At 39.7% G+C, this 18,447-nt stretch overlaps 1 protein-coding gene across 2 annotated transcripts in view; it reads left to right on the forward strand.

The window, feature by feature from the left end:
• The first annotated feature begins 7,880 nt into the window (after positions 1–7,880).
• gne (glucosamine (UDP-N-acetyl)-2-epimerase/N-acetylmannosamine kinase) overlaps positions 7,881–18,447 on the forward strand; it is a 33,016-nt gene continuing 22,449 nt past the window's right edge. Inside the window, exon 1 of one of the 2 annotated variants that reach the window (XM_085410318.1) lies at positions 7,881–8,024. The gene's annotated coding sequence lies outside the window, so the exon portion shown is untranslated. Of the gene's footprint in view, positions 8,025–14,841; positions 14,865–18,447 lie in introns of those variants that run through there. The other variant, XM_085410316.1, reaches the window with a different exon arrangement.

Below are 18,447 nucleotides of genomic sequence, written 5' to 3' on the forward strand. Positions count from 1 at the left end.
CTACGCCTTTCTTCCAGAATGGGTCTTCCATGAATCATTTTATTGATTAGGCTTTCTGTCTTATTCTGAAGATGCACACACAAACTGCTGATGCAGGGTTTCCAGTGTGCTGGAGATCTGTGAATACATTATATATACACACTCAGAGGGGCCATACATATTTGATGACTATAAAAAGGTAAGACTGGGGGAGAGCTATGATGGCTCTCCTGCCCTTTCAGGTTGAACAACACAGCTTCTACCTTACTATGCATCACTATGTGTAATAGCACATAGATTTTCATTAGAAGCAGCGCAGCAAGGATGCTGTCTGTCATTACCTTGATTGAAAACCGAATTTCTTGCAAAACAAGATGCATTTGTTATATATGCATCTGTCCTTTTTTTTTTTTTCATGTCAGCATGTTAGTAAACATCCTTTATCTGCTAAACCTACATGCTTGCAATTTATGTTTACTGGAAATTAAGGTTTCGCCCTTGAATATTTGCAACTACAACAAGGTGTCAGTGAGTGATTTGTGATTAGATATTTAGTGACTGTCTAGACTAAGCTTCAGCATTCTCTGCCCTACTGCATAGTCTGTGTGATAAGCCGAAAACACCCATACAGCCTCTCCCTGCTTTACATGTGACTTTGCAGATATGATGTGTGCCCTTGAAAGAAACCTTGGCTTGCATTGCAGTCACGATGATGGCTATGAGAGCAGCAATGTGGCTGCGCTGCTGCTCCCCTGTGGACAAAATGAAGAAGTGCAACTGCAGAGGTTTTTTTATTTTTTTTTAAATGTGCTGCAAATAGTTTCAGCGTAAGTACAGAGGGGAAAACCCATTGAATGACTAAATATGAGCTGAGCTCCTCTAGCACTGTTACCCACGGCTATGATAATGATGATTAAAATGAGAGATGTGTTATGAGGATTATTTTTGTTAAATTTTATGTGTGACAAAACCAGAACAAGATAGGACTCTTTAAGATAGGAGATCTTTATCTCTTCCTTTTCCCACCTCTTCTTCTGCCTTTCCTTCTTTTTCTTCTCTTACCTGCCATCTCTCCACCAACCTCTCTCCACTTTCCTGGAATCCCAACTGCCCATATACTCCTCCAGATCACATTCTCAAGAAACAAACAAGTAAAGTCTCCAAATCAAATTGGGAAAAACTGCAAGAGTTTGTTAAACTCATCTTGGTCACCACTAGCCTCTTTGGCATACAAACACTTCTGCAGATTAACTACCTGTCAGTGCCACTGACCTGCTGATTAAACCCTGCTCTCACTATTCAAATAGAGTTGGTAAAACTGCTGTTGGCTTCTAGGTTCTGATGCTTGAGCCCAAGCTCTGGTTTAGTATGACAAATTTCTGACTAAACATCTTAGGGAAAACTTTGGGTTCAATGTGAGTTTAAATTTTTTTTTGATGTGGGCTTATTGTGAATTTGTGGGGGAAAACACCCTAATTAAAAACGAGCCACTACTGAGAGCATATTGTGTGTTACTGTGCTGGCTGCTCACACCCAGATATCAAACTGCTCCAAATCTGTCAGCAGCTCTCAAAAGGAAATTACCCTGTTCTTCGGTGAGCGCTCTCAAATAAAAAAAAACAAAAAAAACAGGCATCATTCTTTTTTTTTCCAGACAAAAGAAGTCTGACGCTTAATTCTGGATTCTTTTCCTCCCCACACCTGAAATTCACTGAGGAGATGATGGAGCGGGTCTGGGCTCAGATCTACCCCCCGTCCCAATCCCTTTTTGTCCCCCATAAACCCCCCACCAGAGCGGCCAAAGGTTCGCCATCGAGCCCCACCCTCAACAGAGCAATCAAAGTCACATTGCCCAGCCTCGCCCCCCTTAGTTCCTCTTCATGCCCTGTCTCCGCAGTCTGATGCGTGATGTGTGAAGGGTCCGGGCTGTGAGGATTATGGCAGTGATGACTTTTCCCAGGAGAAGCTGGGACCCTGTTTACTAGAAGGTTTTAAATTTTCTGTACTTTTAGGTGACAGGAGACATGTGGCCTGGTCAAAACACAGAGAGCTGCACTCTAAAAGATCTTTAAACATAGTAAACATACCTTGTGTGCCACAGACTGCTCCCAAACACGAGGGGACAAGTAATACCTCTAAAACACTTAAGTTGGCTTTATTAAACATTAGATCTCTAGCTGGGAAAACATTTTTAATTAATGATTTAATCACTGAGCACAGCCTTGATTTTATGTTTTTAACTGAAACTTGGTTGGACCAAAGTAACAGTGGAGCTGTTCTCATCGAGACGACCCCTCCTAACTACAGTTTTATCAGTGAGGTCAGGGCGAGCAGGAGAGGAGGAGGGGTCGCTGTCTTATTTAATGAATCATTTCAATGTAAGCAGCTATCTCCTGGAATTTTTCAGTCTTTTGAATATGTGGCTTTACAGCTGAAGGCCCCATCCAAAGGTGTGTTTCTTAATGTTTACAGGCCTCCCAAATACTGCACAGACTTTTTAATGACCTTAGTGAACTGCTGTCTGTGATCTGTGTTGATTTTGTCTGTGTAATTATTGCTGGGGATTTTAACATTCATGTGGACAACCCTCAGGACAAAGGGACTAAAGACCTGAGTAACACTCTGGGCAACTTTGGGCTGACTCAGCATGTAACAGAGGCCACACATAATAGAGGACACACTCTTGACCTACTGATCTCCAAAGGCCTGAGCATTTCAAAGGTTACTGTGTCTGATGTGGGCCTGTCTGATCATTACTGTGTTTTCTTTGAAAGTAAAATCTCAGCCCACACAAATATATCAACAACAGTGATCACAAAACGGTGTATAACTGAACACAGTAGTGCAATTTTTAACCAGGTCTTCCCATTAACACCTGACCTGCCCAGAGGGTCAGTCAATGAGCTCGTCAATAGCTTCAATGCTAACATGTTAAATGTAATGGACACTATTGCTCCCATTAAGGTGAAGGTTATCTCTGGAAGGAAAAAGTCTCCATGGAGAAACTCCACACTGGTGAAAAATGAAAAAAGAGAGTGTAGGAAAGCTGAGCGCAGATGGAGAAAAACAAACCTCCAGGTTCATTATGACATTTATAAAGAGAAACTTCACAATTATAATTTACAACTGAGGAATGCAAGGAGGTCCTACTTCTCTGACATCATCACTAAAAACAGCCATAATGCTCGGGTCTTATTTTCTACAGTTGACAGGCTAACAAACCCTCCTGTGTCAGTGGCAGCTGAACTTCATTCGACCATGGCCTGCAATGACTTTGCCAAATTCTTCACTGAAAAAATCCAAAAAATTAGACAAGCAATTGGTACATCAACAGCAGATCCAGGATATGTACTGTGTCCACCAAAAAACTGTTTAAACACCATGAAACAGTTTCAACCTATTAACAGCAAAGACCTGGAGGACATCTTAGGTCAACTGAACTCCTCCTCCTGCTGTTTAGATGTCCTGCCAACAAGTTTTTTCAAAAAGGTCTCAAAGACTTTAGAGTCAGACCTGTTACAGATCGTCAACTTTTCTTTATTATCAGGTGTGTTTCCAGAATCACTAAAAACTGCTGTAATCAAACCTATACTGAAAAAGGACAATCTTGACAAGACACAAATGAACAACTACAGGCCGATCTCAAATCTCCCATTTTTAAGTAAGATCATTGAAAAAGCAGTTTCTCAACAGCTCAATTACTTCTTAAAACAGAATAACTGCTATGATGCCTTCCAGTCAGGTTTTAGACAGAACCACAGCACTGAAACCGCTCTGACCAAAGTGTTTAGTGACATATGTCTGAATACAGACAGTGGAAAAATGTCAGTCTTAGTTTTACTGGATCTCAGTGCAGCATTTGATACAGTTGACCACAACATATTACTCAAACGACTGGAGAACTGGACAGGTCTTTCAGGAACTGTACTAAACTGGTTCAAAGCATACGTAGAAAACAGGAAATACTTTGTATCAATAGGTAACTTCACATCTGAGCAGACAAGTATCACATGTGGAGTTCCCCAAGGTTCCATCTTGGGACCCCTTCTGTTTAACATCTACATGCTCCCACTGGCACAGATTATAAACAACAACAAAATAAACTATCACAGCTATGCAGATGACACACAAATATATATCACAATGTCACCAGGAGACCGAGGCCCTGTACAGGCTCTTGGTAAATGCATTGAGGAAATCAATGACTGGTTGTGCCACAATTTTCTCCAGCTAAACAAAAACAAAACTGAGGTAATAGTCTTTGGCGCCAAAGAAAAACGATTACAGGTCACCAGAGAACTTCAATCTATACATCTAAAAACCACAAACCAGGCGAGAAATTTGGGTGTAGTGATGGATGCAGACCTAAACTTAGAAAAACACATTAAGACAATAACAAAGTCAGCTTACTATCACCTCAAGAATATATCAAGGATAAAAGATCTGATGTCTCAACAGGACCTGGAAAAACTAGTCCATGCATTCATCTTTAGCAGGCTTGATTACTGTAACAGCATCTTTACAGGTCTACCTAAAAAATCAGTCAGACAACTACAGCTCATTCAGAACTCTGCTGCTCGAGTCCTCACTAAGACCAAAAAAGTGGACCACATCAGTCCAGCACTGAGGTCCTTACACTGGCTGCCTGTCCGTCAGAGGATAGACTTTAAAGTTCTGATGCTGGCCTATAAAGCTCTGAATGGTTTAGGACCAAAATACATCAATGACCTCCTGACCCAGTATGAACCATCCAGATCCCTCAGGTCATCTGGATCCGGTCTTTTATCAGTTCCCAGAGTCAGAACCAGACACGGAGAAGCTGCATTCAGCTTTTATGCTCCTTATATCTGGAACAAACTCCCAGAAAGCCTCAGATCAGCTGAAACACTCAGTTTATTTAAATCCAGGTTGAAGACTCACCTGTTCTCAGCTGCATTTGAATAAAGCACCAAATCCACACTTTAAGCTTAAATTTCAAAACTTACATTTAACTACTGATTTTATCTACTGTTCTGATTTTATCTGTTTTGATTTTATATACTGTTGTTTGTTGTTTGTTTGTTAATTAGTTAGTTAGTTTATTTGCTTGTTTTAATCAATTTTAAATCATGCTTTTTATTTGTTCTTGTTTCTAATGTCTCTGTAAAGCACTTTGAATCACCTTGTTGTTGAATTGTGCTATACAAATAAACTTGCCTTGCCTTGCCTTGCCTTATTTATTCCTAATGCACCTGGAGGGATGTATTGACCAGTGAAAGCAGATAGTGACAATGGGCCATAACAACTGATAACATGTGTATCTGGGTTTTGTTTGTCTGCTGTTTGTTTTGCTGATCTCGTGTAGGTGTTTGTCTTCAGGAAATCTGACACTCTCTGTTATCTCTCAGAGCCACTGTGATAAGCTTCTTTCTGCACCCCAACTGGGTTAGCCACGAAGAGAAATACAACATAGAGATGCTCAAGCCTGCAATGGCATGGATATAAAAGGAAGAGGTGGTATGATTAAGGAAAAAAGAAATGCTTTGTGGGTATCCTGGAGCACATGCTCACAGCTGGATAAGGAAGGAGGTGTAATGTGTAAATGGGCTCACGGCCCTCATTTCTTTGCTGGTCCTTTGTTACCATAATTTTAAAATCGTTTAAACTCCAACAAATTGTTTGTCAGACCAATTTCACTGTATAAAGATTTTACATTTACAGGTAAAAAGAAAGGTACTGTCTTTGCGAGTTGGTCTGTAGAAATGGTACTATGCCTAGAACTGTAGCTTTAATCATGCCTATGCACAAAAGCACATCCACATGATGCAGTCACAAGTTCCCCACATGACTGTGTCACTCAAGCCTATTTTCCCTCATTCTCTCTCTCCCATCATTTACAGCAGATGTTCGGTGGCTTTTTAAAATCATTGTCAGATATCAAAAGCTGTCATTTGTGCAGGATTAAAATACCCAAATGTACACATTTTCCCAGTGTTCAATTTATTAATCTGGTAAAAACACTGATATAAACTTGTTTAAATGGGTAACATTTTTTCATCAGAGATTAATTTAACATATATCTGTGCAAATTTTATGATTTTAATGAATATAGTTTTTTCTCTTGATACATTTTTCTACATGTTTTCCAAGCTCCTCAGCAACTCTTCAACTGCCAAATGGTACAAGTAAATCTGACACTGAATGCAGTGGACTGCTCTTTTACACAGGCAAGCACTCTCATGCAGCTTCTGTTTTCTGTTTTGGCTCATTTCAGCAGCTGGGAAAACAGGTATTTTTTTTACCCCTCAGCCATAAAAGTCTAATGGGGTATTGTTTTCACCATGCTGGGCGGGTGGATTGGCAGGCAGCGTACACACCAAAGTTTATGAATGTGATAACTTGAGAATGAGGCCTCATAGGAATTTTCAATTCATACTATAGGTTAGGTGCATCATCTAAAAATCTTGGACAAGTTAGAATCACTGCGATCTTGACTTGGTCAAAGTCAAAGTTTTCATAAAATCATCCAGGATTTTCACATTTATACAACAGGTGCATCTACTAGGAGGCTAAGGGATAGCACTGGTGGCCACCAGTATTTTTTAATATATTAAAAATGATGGCACCATGTCGGTTGTGACAGCACATGGGACAGCTTTTACCCAACCACTATCAGGCTGTTTAATTCAGAATACACATCATAATTGGATATAGTACAAAAGCTGAGCACACCTTAGTCGTCTATAGTTTTTAAGTAATGTTCTCACACAGTGCAATATCATCTTTTATTTTATTGTTCATTATGTAATAGACAGTTGCATTACAGTCCTTGAACCAGGTCGACATAATTTCACACATACACAATACAACACTGCCGGGTGTTTTGTGAAATCTTAAGGCTAATTGGGAGGAGGAAAGAGCAAAGGGGGGAGGGCATGTATGAGTGTATCTCCTAATGCATTTCACACACTCACTCCTTTACTTGCTTCCGTGACTTCACAGGCCAGTTCAGTGCTCAGTCATACACTTTTCATGCTTTTCAAACGTCTTTCCACCCTCTGCTGAGTTTCCTCTAAGGGTCCATCCAAACCACCATGATGCAGTCAGTTCATGCTACTTCAGTCCTGCTTTTCAGGGAATGAACTCTGCAATGCAGCAGTTATAAAATAGCATCAGTCATTGTGGGGGCTGCATCCAAGACGAAAACACTGCTGTGTAAAGGTACTGCTTAGAAAGACATTCATTTATGTGTTTCTCTAGCTGACTAGGTTCATGCCCAAAGAAATAATGTCGTCGCAATGTTTTCCTCAAGGTTAAATCATTGTAACCTGCTAGTGCTACAGTTTCTAGATTCAACATGCGTGTTGCACTATGTACTGTAACATAGTTTTAAATCATTTTTAACAATTCCAAACCATGCGTTCAGTTTTCATTTGCACAATATAACCAGTGTGTACAAATCTTTCCAGAAGAGATGTGCAGCATTCCGATTTCCCCCACCATATTTGACTACGTGTAAAGTCTAACTGCGTTATCCATATGCGTAATTTCGTTTAATTCTACGTTGTTGCCAGGTTTTTTGACGTATCTTAGCATTCCCCTGGAGTAATGATAAAGCTTAGGGGGAAAACTCAACCAATAGCACTTCCGGGTAGGGTTCAATAAAACAAAAGCTTAAAAGCGTGCACAATTGTGTTTTTAGGACAGTAACTTTACAAGGGTAAAATAACACACACACACACACACACACACACACACACACACACACACACACACACACACACACACACACACACACACACACACGACCGGTATTGTTACAGATTGTGTTGAGTCCCGCCGTGTAAAAGGCGTTGATAGTGAGCGCTCTGGCTTTTATTTTGAAGGTCCAAACTATGTGCATCTGGTGTCGTCGCGATTTGCTTCATGTTTGTGTTAGCTTGAAACCCCCTCGTGTGAGAGCACCAATGTACAGTACTGGGGACGTAATCACAGAAACCCAAAAGCGGAATAGAAAAAAAGTGTGGCCATCGATGGTTTTAGCGTGAGATGAGGACGGCGTTTCTGTAAGTGGATTTCCACAGCAATCTGATTAAAATGATGGCTACACAGATGGAAACTTCACGGAACTTTAGTATAATTTCGCCAGCTAACCATAGCTAGCTTGGAGTGTCAGGCCACTCCGAAACGTTTGTTCACTTTTTGGGGATTGTCCGGATAAAGTGTCACTCACTCAAACTGGGAAACAGCGCCCTGTAAGGGGTGTGCTGGTGTTAGCAGCACTCTTAGCTCATTTACTATATTGATTTCTAACGTGCTAGCTAACCCTAGCATAAGTTTCTGGCTAAACCAGGCGACAGCCGCCCTCATTTAAAACAGTTAAACTTCCTTGAGACAGCTATTCGTTTGAACATAAGGCGAAAATAACAAATTAGTCCGATTGTACCCGCCCGAGCATGTCTTGAATTCTTTAAACATTATTTTACGTTTAGAAAAGTCCGAAGGCAATCATTTTAATCTTTATCTAGTCTAAAAATATTTCTGGTTGCAGAAGGATGACTTTCTGCAACTGAGTTCAGCGATACGTAGTGGTGATTAATTTTTAAATAGAAATCAGGGCAAGCACTTACAAACTGGCATTATGTAAGGGGCTGTTAAGTTAACGGTCAGTCACTGGGTGTCCCTGTACCCTCTGGGCTTTACTGGGCCGTGTATATTTTTACTGACCTCCTGAAAACAACTGAAAAAAATTATAATGGTTAATGTTGGCATTTAGTGTGTTATGTTGCGCCGATCGCGCCGGCCACCTATAAAACATCCACACAAGAGCATTGATGTAATTTGAGCAGGTGGGTGTGGATGAAAGTTCCAGTTAGTAGTGTAACCACATCTGCAAGACACCAGTGGTAGAACCGCCCTAAAAAAGCTTGCTTTCTTAAAAACGACATTAGATGGCAGTGTGGTATTAATGTAACGTCTCAACTTGTCTGAACTGGATGACTTGAAGATTATGGTTGGTTGGATAGAATACTCTGTCCATTTTTTAGATGTCTGAATGTTGTGTGTAAGCCTTTACAGGACAAGTGAATGAATATCATAATTGTAAAGTAAAGATCCTACAATAATACAAAGAAGACAGCAGAAAACAACCCCAACAGTCATATGACCCTCTATGAGCAAGTGCTTTGGCGATAACCGGTCGGGGTTATGAATGAGTGATGTAAAGGTGAAATAAAAATACCAGAGTGTAATGGATTGAAAATTGTAATACTTTATAAGGTATTCCTGCATATATTCAAACAGGTGTGATTACATAGCAAACCAGTAAAGAAGGATGGAAGCAGGATGTGTGCACATTTCCTGATTTATTGCTTTGTTTGCTCAGAAAAAGTATGGGAATAGTTGCTGCATATTTAAGAGTCATTTATGATTGTGTTTTATGATGTAAGCTCCACCACCACTGTCCCACCCTTGTAGATAATTATAGTCAAGCAGTATTTACTCGGTCTTGTTTGAATGCTTCAATATGTTAAGACAGTGGTTCCCAAAATTTTTTGCTAGGCCTCCCCACACACACACCCTTCTTTAACAACAATTAAGCAGATAATTAAGCAATAAATTACAGGTAGTGCTAAAATAAACTACTAACTCTTTTGCGCTACGTCCACACCTACATGAGTATTTCTGAAAACGCAGCTGTTTCTATGCGTTTGGGTCTTTCGTCCACACGTAAACGGCGTTTCGAATCACTGAAAACTTTGATTTTTAAAAACTCCCTTTTTGTGTTTACGTGACGGACGAGGAATACAGAGTTCGTCACGCAAGGTCAAAGGTATGTGCCTTTTTTTCACGTCACGCTGTGCGCCACGTTATTGTTTACATGAGCTGAATTGCAGAATGGCAGATAGAGACAAAATACTGTTGCTGTTAATCTGACTATCTGCAGGTTTTACACGTTTACATATACACACGCAGTTACTGTCCCTCCATTTAGAAAGGCAGAGGCGTCACGGTGTAATTATTTTACGTGTAGTTGTGTTTTTTTCCTGTGTAATAATATTCAACATTGCTATCAATACATTTTTCAAAAAATGCCTCTCTGTGCAAAATAGGTTCAAAAACATAAACAGCTGTGGGATACTGTTTGTCCGTGATTTGAACCGGGGAAACAAATTGTGGCAGGATCAGCCTGATATTATTTGTATCCCATTGTAACTTTACTGTATAAAGAGCTAACATCTCCAACATGTCAGGAGTAGTTAGTCATTACAAGAAGTTAGAGCTGGGCGATAGAACGATAACGATATGTATCGCGATATAACTTTTACTCGATAGAGAAATTAAGCTATCGCGATAGACCTCGCCGCTCTTGTCCTCAAAAAAAAAAAAAAAAAAAAAAGGTCAGCCAATCCAAATTAAGTAGCGCAGAGCCGAACCAATCACAGCCGCAGCGTCACGTCGCGTGACTTGTTAGGTACAGCACAAGTGCCAAGCCGCACGTGTGTTTGTTTGGGAAGCAGCCAGCGGGTAATGGAGCCAGCGCATAATGGAGGACATGAGTGTGCCGACTAGAAAAATCAACCGAGCGTGACCGAAGAGAAAACAGATGATGGTTCCAATGCCGGAGAGATTGTCAAACGGAAGAGCCATAGAAGTTCCGTAGTGGGAAGGTATTTCGGCTATTTCAAGTCTGACAAAAAACAGAGTAGCGTGCACTGTAAATTGTGCCGAAAGCAAGTCTGGAAATACAATAAACTGGTGCATGCGTCACACTGTGCGCCACGTTATTGTTTCGGTGAAATTAACTTCTACAATACTGTTACTGTTAATTCTACTCTCTGCAGTAGTGATGGGATTTCCGGCTCTTTTTAGAGATCCGGCTCTTTCGGTTCGGCTCACTAGAAAGAGCCGGCTCTTTCGGCTCCGAACCGGCTCTTCAGGTTGTTTTGTTGCTTTAATTAATTTATTATTAACAATAATATAAAATTATGCACAAAAGGAATTACTAACGTAAAAAAAAGTGGTTTTATTTATATATGTTTATATATAAATATATGCGGTGGCCCCTAGAGACAAAACACGTACAAACTCCAAAACACATTTCTAGCATGAACTGAACTTCCAAAGCAGAGCTACTAGATCACTTAAATTACACAATTGAGCATGTGTGTATTGTTTGTGTATTTATACACAGGCACTCATATATATTCAAATAATTTAAAAAAAAGTTCATTTACCTGTTATTACCACACACCAAATCCGGTCGTTGGTACTTGCTGGCTTGTGTAGCCACAAGATAACAAAGGCTCAACACTGTGCCCAGCATCCTGGAGCACTTCTGTTGTCTTTTGTACGTGTTTTGAGTTTTTATGTGCTTCTGAGTTTTTATATGCTTCTGAGTTTTTACGTGCTTCGGAGTTTGTACGTGTTTTGGAGTTTGTACGTGTTTTTACGTGTTTTGGAGTTTGTACATGCTTCAGAGTTCGTACGTGATTTGAAGTTTGTATGTGCTTTGTCTCTAGGGGCCACCGTAAATATACTTTTATTTATTCACTCCACATAAAATGTAATAAATAAATCATATAATACAAAAATCAACTATTCACATTTCAAGTTTTAACTATTTAAATTTTCAGCTTTTTCCTTTTACAAATTTAAAGTGAAAAGAACACAAAACACTGCAAACCACAACACAATTAAATATAAATTATAATATGAAAACAAACAGAAGATGCACATTCTCTGTCATATGGACCTGCATGAATAAACTTTCTGAATCCTTTATCATCTGCAACCGAAAATAGTTGTGGATGATTACTATACCTTTCTTATGTTGTTGTCCCTGCCTCTCTTTCTCTCTCTCTGTCTCTGTTCCTGTGCTACTGAGTGTAACTACCGCCCCTCCCCCCCTCTGCCCAGCGTAAAGCACAAGGCTCGCGTGCAGAGTGAAGCGGGAAAAAAGTGCGAGAGAGAGGCTGAGAAAAAGAAAAAAAAAAAACCCACGTGACGGCTCGCGATAAGGAGCCGGCTCGCGTCGTTCACGTCAAAGAGCCGGCTCTAAGAGCCATTTCGTTCGCGAACGACCCATCACTACTCTGCAGTGTTTAAATGCTTACATATACACACAGTTACTGTCCGTCCACACATACGACTCGGTTCTGCTTCTATTAGTGATGGGTCGTTCGCGAACGAAATGGCTCTTAGAGCCGGCTCTTTGACGTGAACGACGCGAGCCGGCTCCTTATCGCGAGCCGTCACGTGGGTTTTTTTTTTTTCTTTTTCTCAGCCTCTCTCTCGCACTTTTTTCCCGCTTCACTCTGCACGCGAGCCTTGTGCTTTACGCTGGGCAGAGGGGGGGAGGGGCGGTAGTTACACTCAGTAGCACAGGAACAGAGACAGAGAGAGAGAAAGAGAGGCAGGGACAACAACATAAGAAAGGTATAGTAATCATCCACAACTATTTTCGGTTGCAGATGATAAAGGATTCAGAAAGTTTATTCATGCAGGTCCATATGACAGAGAATGTGCATCTTCTGTTTGTTTTCATATTATAATTTATATTTAATTGTGTTGTGGTTTGCAGTGTTTTGTGTTCTTTTCACTTTAAATTTGTAAAAGGAAAAAGCTGAAAATTTAAATAGTTAAAACTTGAAATGTGAATAGTTGATTTTTGTATTATATGATTTATTTATTACATTTTATGTGGAGTGAATAAATAAAAGTATATTTACGGTGGCCCCTAGAGACAAAGCACATACAAACTTCAAATCACGTACGAACTCTGAAGCATGTACAAACTCCAAAACACGTAAAAACACGTACAAACTCCAAAACACGTACAAACTCCGAAGCACGTAAAAACTCAGAAGCATATAAAAACTCAGAAGCACATAAAAACTCAAAACACGTACAAAAGACAACAGAAGTGCTCCAGGATGCTGGGCACAGTGTTGAGCCTTTGTTATCTTGTGGCTACACAAGCCAGCAAGTACCAACGACCGGATTTGGTGTGTGGTAATAACAGGTAAATGAACTTTTTTTTAAATTATTTGAATATATATGAGTGCCTGTGTATAAATACACAAACAATACACACATGCTCAATTGTGTAATTTAAGTGATCTAGTAGCTCTGCTTTGGAAGTTCAGTTCATGCTAGAAATGTGTTTTGGAGTTTGTACGTGTTTTGTCTCTAGGGGCCACCGCATATATTTATATATAAACATATATAAATAAAACCACTTTTTTTTACGTTAGTAATTCCTTTTGTGCATAATTTTATATTATTGTTAATAATAAATTAATTAAAGCAACAAAACAACCTGAAGAGCCGGTTCGGAGCCGAAAGAGCCGGCTCTTTCTAGTGAGCCGAACCGAAAGAGCCGGATCTCTAAAAAGAGCCGGAAATCCCATCACTAGCTTCTATGCCCCAGCTTTGTTTACTTTTTCCCACCGAGGCTTCTAGACTTCTGATTGGCCAACATTTCTGCACGGTTAGGAATCTAGCGCCACCTGCTGCTTTGGCATGTTCATAGCAGCGTTTTCCTTCATTTCTGCCTTTATGTGTGGACGGGATTATTTTTTTAAAACGGAAAATCTCAGTTTTCAAAAATACCCGTGTACGTGTGGACGTAGCCTCAGTCTCTGACTGGAAGCGCTAATTCGTCATTCGACTTTTGTCAGACTAAAGTAACTGTTAAAACTGTTTGAAAAGCTAAGCTATACAACAAGGAGAGATTGAGAATTTCCTTTTAGTTCTCAGTTTATTTGATATTGACAAAAGTTAGTCAGTTTTGTCTGTTCTTCTGTAAAACAAACTAAGATTTATTTTTAGAATTAATATTTTGTTTCTAAGTGGAATTGACAATTTAGTCTGTTTCGTTTGTTCTATTTTGAAACTTAAACGCTTTAGTGGCTGCCTTTTGTGTAGTTTGCAATATTTGCCTTTATTTATCTGAAAAAGTCTCATGTTCCTTAAGTACATCTACCCTGTTGAACTTATTATGGGAAATAAATATTTAAATCAAAACAAGCTGCTGATTATTTCACATTTTACTTGTGAGCAACGGCACATTTAAATCTTACAAATATAGTTATTTGGCTTATATCGTGATAGATATCGTTATCGACTGAAATGAAAAAAACATATCGTGATATGAAAAAATCTCATATCGCCCAGCTCTACAAGAAGTGTTTGTGAACTAAAAATCAAGAATGTAGGATACTGTTTGTCCGTGATTTGGAGAGCCCAGCGCGTGCTCCCGACGCAGGGAAAACCAATTCTGCAGGGGAGACCTACCTTGGCACTTGTGCAGGTGAAGCCGAATGGAATATGCTTCACCATTAGGGATGGGTACCGGTGTCCGGTGCCATGATGGCACCGGTTCTGACATAAACGGTAGTAACCAGACCGAAAAGCAGCGCACATTTCGGTGCTTTATTTCGGTGCTTTTTTTTCCTGAGCTGTGATACACTTCTAGCCAATCATTTTACGTTTCCGAAGATAGTAGGCGGGGCCAGGTACGTACGTTCAGTTAGAGCAGAGCGACAGATTAAAAATGTCCAAGGCGAAGCGGTCAAAAGTCTGGCTGTACTTCACAGCAAAATATGCAAACTCAGCAGCAACAAGTGCTTTAAGCTGATACTGTGATACTGTCAAAGGAGGTAACACCAAGAATCCGATGAAACACCTGGCGACGTATAGCGTTTTTTTTAAAAGCCGAGAAATGCGCCATATTTGATAGCTTGCTGCGAGACCTCACACCGTGCACGTCGGGTGGGTTGCCAGTTATCGGACCCGGAGCAACATCCCCCAAAAACCCGAAGAATAGAGTCCTGGCCCCTAGCCCTGCCAGTGTAGCAGAAATGATGACGGATGATGATGCAGCAGCAGCCGTTCTTCTCTGCGTGAGTAGCTTCATGTTGTTCGTGTGTAATTTACGTTGAGTAAGCTAACCACATTATTATATTAATGCATGTAAGGTGAACTAGCAAACATCATCATAGCTACATGCGGCTGTCTTCTTGTTTGATGGCAGATACTCCCTTCACCCTGGCCAAAAAGGCTAAAATGACCAAAGAAAAAGTGGGAAACAGTTAAACATGAGAGGTTTTTGGACAAAGTTTGTGTTTTTTCCATTGTTTAAGCACTGCTTCCAGCCAAGAGTGATACCATATATGCCCCATAGCTGCAGAAAAGGCTAACATTGTTATCTTTTTACAAAAAAACAGCTGAACATGAGAGGTTTTTGGACAAAGTTTGTGTTCTCCATTCTTTAAGCACCGGTTCGAGCACCGTTTAAGCACCGGCACCGTTTCAAAAGTACCGATTTGGCACCGGTATCGGATAAAACCTAAACGATACCCATCCCTATTCACCATATTTTCACCACCATATTTTCACCATATTTTCTAGTCTTTGGCTTGGAAGGAAGTTGGTTTGGAAACACATTTATCTACTGCATATATTTATATTCATCTCCTGCTTTGCGTTTGTGTGCAAGCCCCGTCAAAAGTCTGTCCATTATGCTAGCAGTGTTCAAGCGCTTTTAACCTCTGTGTTAAGAGGAGCTTAAAAAAAAGGTGTTGTGACGGTCTCCGGTATGAGGAAGATTTGGTGTGCGTTCTTTTGTATGTGTTTTTGTTCATGTGTGTAGGTGGGTCTGTGTGTTTTTAAAGAGCATGAAGAAAAGCGAGTAGAACAAGATCATCAGTGCTGACAGTTGGCCTGTGCTTTGATGCCACGTTTACTGCTGTAGAAAACGGATGTACTGATGATTTAGATGTTTAAAAATAATGTTAGTAAAAATTTTGTATCCAACATAACAGCTCTGGGTCTGTGGCTCTGTGCTTTACTGGCCCATGTATATTTTTACTGGCCTGCTGAAAACAGCTGAATAAATTATAACGTTTAAATATTAAAGCAGTTTAATTAATTTATTATTTGATTTTATAAGTGTGCATCTACATTGAAACTAATCTTGAAACAGTGGATGTGGTATAATTTGTCAGCAATTGGAGGATTTCTGGGCTGAAAGCTTCATGGACAGAGAAATAGAGAGCTACTGAGTGGGCTGTGGGCTGGAAATCTCTGTACAACACGTTCAAGTCTTTGCTGCACAGTGTAAAACTATGTCCACACAGGAAGACCCTTACATTCAGTTCTTGGTCAGCTTAATGGGAAAAAAATGCAGATTATCCATGATGCCCTTTTACTCTCCTGGTCTTACCTGGGAGCTGCTTTTGACTCTGTATTGCTATTTTTGTGTTATTTGTCAGTCAGCACACCTGATCTGTATAATTTGTATACCAGGATGTTCCAGCTGTATGCGGATGGTAATGTATTTGCATAGTTCTTAATAGAATTGACAGCTTGTTGAGGCAGTGCAAACCCTGATGTCAAATATTTAACTATCATGTGTCATAACCATTATACAGTACCATAAGTTTGGTAATGGTATTCTCAGTATTTCCTTTACATGGAAGTGTCACTAAGGTTACATCGTAGTTGTCTTTAAGGTCCTCAACTGTCATTTTGTCAGGCTTTATTTGCAGTTTTTATGAGCAGTGTGCAGGAGAGAAGCAATCATGTAACTACGTCTGGGCTTAGTTGTGACTGCTCCCTATTCTTTGGAAGACGGTGTGCTATGCTGGTTGACATTATACCATTGTGTTACATAGACTGGTAATACAAGAAAAGCCTAGACTGCAAATAAGGTGTTGGCATTTTGGCAGCCATATTTAATAAATTTTTGGTGTGGACTTTGGCCTATTTGTGTCTTTGCAAACATTTTAACTGCACAACAGAACTACAGAAACTGGGTACCTTTGAAAAGGAAAGCAGTTAGATCAACTTTTAAATTCAAAGATTACTGTCATGGATGAAGAGTGTTCTTCGTGTGGATTTCTTTGTGTTGCAACATATTTACTTAGGGCAAAGCAGGAAGTACTTCCCTCTGTGCTTTTTAATGAAGACTTTATATATCTGAATGAACATTTTAGCTGCTGTTGTTCCTATTTTTCAGTGTTCTGTCACTTTTTTCCCTGTAATAGATAATTTTTCTAAGTTACCTTGAACTCCTATGCAAATTGAGTGAAGCAGGATCCTGCAGGTCCCTGAACTACTTAAATAAACAAAGTCCTACGGAGCCAGTGAGCACTATGACTCTCAATCCGGTATGGCAGAATGGAGTACGGTGCATCATATTTGTCTCCGTTTTAATTTGAACTCCTACAGTAATTCAGTCTTATGGGAGTAGGCGGCCACTTGGGACGGTTTTGACACATGATGTAACAGCTTGCACACACATTCCAAGTTCAACTGCAACTTTCCAAGGGTTTGTCTGTGCCAGTAAGTGGGTGTGTGCACTGGCATGCAACCAGTCTTTATCAGACAATAAAAATGCTTTAGAAGTCTTAAGAGTTGAAATAACACAAGATAAGAAAACTGAAATATTCTCTTACCTCATGAACACAGACCGTAACTCAGACAAGAGAGGCCTACAGTTCTTTAGTTGTTTGGGATTCTTTTGTGAGCTCCTGGATGAGTTGACAATAGACTCTTATTTTGATTGGCTGGCCACTCCTGGGAATGTTCACCACTGTTCCAGGTTTGCTCCATTTATGGAGAATGGCTCTCACCATGGCTTGTTGCCGTCCCAAAGTGTAAAAATGGCTTTGTAGCCCTTTTTACACTGATAAATGTCACTAACATTGTTCTTGAGTCTCTTTAGATCATAGCAGTAGCAGAATACGTTTTTTGGTATTATTTAGCACAGAAGATTTGACGTGATTTTCATCGGTGCAACACAACTCTGTTACTTAACCAAAAAAATCTATTTTCCTTACAAATGTAAAACATACTGTGAATAGGCATTGTCACCGTAAACAAATAATTGACCAAACACAAATTACTTACTTTTTGTAGTTATATAAGTGATGTCTTGAATCAGTAGGTTAACAGTCAACAGCTCTTGAATGAGTTGACAATAGACTCTTATTTTGGTTGGCTGGCCCCTCCTGGGAATGTTCACCACTGTTTTATTTTTAATTTTATTTCAGAATATGTGCTTTCTTTGGTCAATATAATGGCAGTGAGAGATGTTTCAAAAAAGAAAAACCTGTTTAAGAAAGCAACTGAACAATGTGTTACACTTCCTTTTATTTTAACGTGTTGTGTGAACTTGGGAAGCTTGTTGTATAGGTGGCATGTATATTAGCTGTTTAGCACTGCCTTTGCATATTATTGATTTTGCATAAAAAGAAAGTCCTGCTTCAATATTTATTGAAAAATACATTACATTCAGAATTATTTGTATTTATTGAATAGCATAAAGACCAATATATTTCAGAAATAAGCGGTTATCTCTTTGTACACCTAACATTTGGAGATGAGTTCACTGTTACATTCAGTGATTGATATGACTGGCTTTTGAACTGTACACAGATTTCAAGCTAGATTCTCCAACTCCTCTTTAGTGTGTTTTTTAAA

The sequence above is a fragment of the Rhamphochromis longiceps genome, linkage group LG6, assembly GCF_057381845.1.
Source record: "Rhamphochromis longiceps isolate RC_006_pf linkage group LG6, R_longiceps_female_GT1.1, whole genome shotgun sequence".
NCBI lineage: Eukaryota > Metazoa > Chordata > Actinopteri > Cichliformes > Cichlidae > Rhamphochromis > Rhamphochromis longiceps.